Genomic DNA, 4,414 nt, shown 5'->3' with positions numbered 1-4,414 from the left:
TCACTTGTGGGACGTGGATGTAGTGTCCGACATCGACGGCCATATGTATCTCACACCCACGATACTTGCTATTTAGGGTTTCCTCTACCGCTCGGTGACCCTCGACGACCCTCGTTCCCGATAAAAAAAGAGGAAGAAGAAGAAAAAAAGAGGAGAAGAAAGAATAGAGGAGTTCTTACTCCTCTATTCTTTCTTCTCCTCTTTTTTTTCTTCTTCCTCTTTTTTTTATCCTTGAAGCGTTGTCGAGGCCACCCCAAACCCTAGAGAAGCAGCGTCGAGGCCACCCCAAACCCTAGAGAAGTAGCGTCGAGGCCACTAATTAATATTAGTTCTACGTTTGCCACTAATATATCCATCTGTCATGTTTGAATAATAGTTGCCATGTTGTCAATATTTGTAGAAACTATGGACACCGCCCGAGACGAAGTACAAGAAGAGTTGTTGGGGGACATAATCGCACAAGGAAGTGATGCCGTCTGCTCATATCTCAACGACACCGATGTTCTGGAAGCAGCTGGCTATGATTATGATGCCTCCGGTGACCTAATGCCGGTGCAAGAAGGAGACCGTGAGGACGGCTCCGGTGACCCAATGCCGGTGCCAGAAGGAGACCGTGATGACGTCTCCGGTGACCGAACTGAGTCCGACCAGGTATATCTATTAGTTAAGCTTCTGCTGACTAGCTAATTGATGCATTCATTGTTTTGGTATGTACAGATATTAATTAAGTCTTTGTTCTTTTTTCTAGCCCTCCAGATCGAGCACAACTCCGGTAAAGAGACGAGGCCCGAAGAAAAAGTTGAGCTCAGATGAAAAGTTTGAGATCATAGCAATCACGCCCGACGGCCAACCGATTGAACCCCTCCGGACAAAGAGCGCATTTGTTGCTCAGTGCAGGGTTTTGGTTAGGGACAAGATCCCGATCAGCATCCAGCAATGGTTAAAGCCGGCTACAGAAGACCCTAAGGTGTCTTATGTCAATGATATGCAGAAAAATGATCTTTGGACTGAGCTGAAGTCAAATTTTACCCTACCGCCAAAGGATGATCCAGAGAAGCCAGTTAAAGAGCAATTAATCAAGTCTTTTTCTCTTAAGAGGATGGCAGAACTATTCAGGAGGTGGAAGAAAGAGCTGAATAAGTTTGTCGAAAATAATGAGACACCAGAATTCAAGGGCAGATATGAGAAGATCAGAGATCACTGGCCCGCATTTGTGGCCCACAAGACATCGGAAAAGAGTAAGAAGATGTCGGTGACAAACAAGCAAAATGCTGCGAAGAAGAAGCATCACCATCGCACGGGGTCAGGTGGCTACCTCGTAGCCCGGCCTAAGTGGGCCAACACTGAGAATGATCTGGTTGATAAAGGGATCGAACCAGAGACAATTAACTGGCCAGACCGTTGCCGGACTTGGTTCTTCGGGGCTGGCGGAACCTTGGACCCTGTAACAGGGAAGTGCATTTGGACAAACGATCAAATGGACATACCAGTCAGGAAGCTTAAGCAGTATATCGAAGCAGCGTAGCAAGGGACGTTCTTTCCAGACAGAGAGAACGACGAGCTCACAATGGCCCTCGGGAATCCTGAGCACCCTGGATGGACACGAGGCACGCCAGGCTCCATTCCGTGGAAGGTTGGGTTTCCGGACGCAGGCGGTTACAAATCCCAGGAGAGGAGGAAAAAAGTGCAGCAGACCCAAATGCAGGCGCTGCAAGCAAGGATACAAGCGATAGAGGAATGAGAAGCAAATTGCAGCAAACGAACTGCCGAAGCTACCCCGCCATCTCACCGGAGAAGCAGCGTGGCTTCCACCAAGCTGCTTCAGCCGGAGCATGCCTTGACGGCTCCTGCCAGCTATCCCGTGGATGCTATCACGGAATCTCAAAATTGCCACCTTATGACGCAATGGATGAATTTGAAGGTCAAGGCGGCTGTTGGCTCTGTTTATCCTAATGAACCCGACGCAACTTTTCACTGCCGGCCGATTCCAGAAGGATATGCTAGGGCGATGGTGGATGAAATAACGGAGGGATTTGAGGACCTCCAGCTTGACCACCCTACCAGTGAAGGGGAGACTAGGCTGGGGTCTGCTCTGAAGACTCCATGCCTATGACGGAAGGAGCTCATCAACCTTCCGAACTAGACGCCTCCGCCTCCTCCTCCTCCTCCGGCAAGTTAGGGCACTCCGCCTCCTCCACCGCCTCCTTCTCCGGCGAGTCAGGGCACTCCGCCTCCTCCACCGCCTCCTCCTCCGGCGAGTGACGATCAGGGCACTCGACCGGATCCTTCTCCAGCGCGTGGCGGCACTCCGCCTCCTTCTCCGCCTGCGCCGACGCGCCCGAGCAGCCAGCCTCCTCCTTCTCCGCCTCGTCAGCAAGGGCGGAAGAGACCTGCCGCCGCTCCGGCTGCTCCGACGCGTCGTAGTCCTTCTCCTCCGCCTCGTAAGCAAGTAAAGAAGACAACCGCTCCGTCTACTCTGCCGGCGTCTAGCAGTACAGCCAGAGGCGGGAGGAAATACAGATTCGGTCCTTCTCTGAAGACTCCAGAGAAGTTACCATACGAGAGGACCCCGGAGGAGAACGCCGAGATCGCACGAGAAGGAGTGAGGAACTACTTTGAAGGGGTGAAAGCAAAGAAACATCCACCTCCGGAGAAGAAGGTAGATTCGGTGAAAGCGAAGCGCACTTTGGCTGCCCTGACAAAACCACCCAAGTCTCCGCCGAAAGGAAACTATGAGCGCATTATTGGAAAGGAATTTGCCGAAGTGGAGCGGTCGGGAAGTACTGTCGGTGATCAAAGGCTGAAAGAACGACGAGCTGGGAAACAAATTGCCCAGCTCGGCGAACAAGCGAAGCAATCGTGCCCCCAGCTCAAGGTGCCTAGCGACAACGTCGCTAATGATCCGAGGATGGTGCCCGGTTATAGCAATCTTGGCGATTACCTGCCCGACGATGTACATTATGATCTCATGGAGGTGCAGATACAAAGATACGAGTACGGGAAGCCTCTCGTCAAAGATGAAAGATCTCTATCTTCGATGATGCGAAGATTGCATGATTGGTACTTGAAAATCTGCAGAGACTCTGGGGGGAGGAGTACTTTGTATATGAAAGTTAAAAAGGAGCATGACCTCGTTGGAATTGAACTGTTGCCTGTTCCATTTGAGGAGTTCTTTCAGTTTTTCAATCAATTGGCCCTCGATAAAACAACGGTCGCCTGCTACTGTCTGTAAGTAGTACTACTTCTGTCATTAAGTCTCTCTATATAGCTCAGCTCTTTCATTGCATGTATTTATAATCATCCTCACTATATTATGCAGATTGAAGATCGCCGAATTGAAGAAAAAAGACAAGTCGGTGATATTGGGTTCATTAACACATATCTCATAGATGCAACTCAGGTTAAATTTCATGCCGCAGCTACCGAGGCCAACTTGCTACGATCGTTGATAATAAATGAAAACAAAGATATAATACTCTTTCCTTACAACTTCAAGTGAGTGTTACTGTCTTATGCGTATTCGGTTTCCCTTATATATTAGTCAAGGTTATAGTAATGTAATTGATGTGTTATGCATGCGTGTGTAGTTTTCACTATATTCTCCTAGAGATTAAGTTTGAGCAGGGACTAGTAACCGTCTTAGACTCAAGACGAAAAGATCCCCAGGACTATGCAGACATGACTCAAATACTCGAGAAGTAAGTTAAATCGATCATTATCCACCATATCAGCAACTTTGTTCATTTTCTGATATATCAAGTAATTGTTTTCTTTGTCTGGCAGGGTTTGCAAAAAATTCTCCAAAAAAGCTCTAGGACTTCCGAAGAAGCTGCAATTTAGACACCCGAAAGTAAGTACTATAGTAGCATGTTCCGCGCATCTCCTATTGATTCAAGCGCTAGTTTCATCAATACCATTTGGCATTCTTGCTTATCAGTTTGATTGACCTCTATTTCTTGTAAAGTGGTTGTGGCGGGAACAAGGGAATGATTTCTGTGGATACTACGTTTGTGAGTCCATCCGCCACACGACCTGTGAGCGGGGCTACACTGACGAACAATATGAAGTACGTAAATAACAACATTCATAATTTTATTTTATTACCATCATTTGTGTTGAGTTTCATTCATTCATATATATATATATATATATATATATATATATATATATATATATATATATATATATTGACCCTCTTCTTTAAATTAGATGTTTCGGAAGCGGGATGAACTCCTAGCACCAGCTCGCATGCGAGCAATTCAAGAGGAATTGGCGGCATTCTTTCTTGACCACGTGATCGCTGAAGACGGAGAATACTATGTGGACCATGAGTCCGTATGATTATATTTGTCGGATAGATATACGAGAACTTGTTGTTCGACCAATCTCTCGGAGAAGGAGAGGTGGTTGATAT

This window comes from Triticum dicoccoides, chromosome 1A (genome assembly GCF_002162155.2).
Source record: "Triticum dicoccoides isolate Atlit2015 ecotype Zavitan chromosome 1A, WEW_v2.0, whole genome shotgun sequence".
Classification (NCBI taxonomy): domain Eukaryota; kingdom Viridiplantae; phylum Streptophyta; class Magnoliopsida; order Poales; family Poaceae; genus Triticum; species Triticum dicoccoides.
This window is presented reverse-complemented; position numbering follows the sequence as displayed.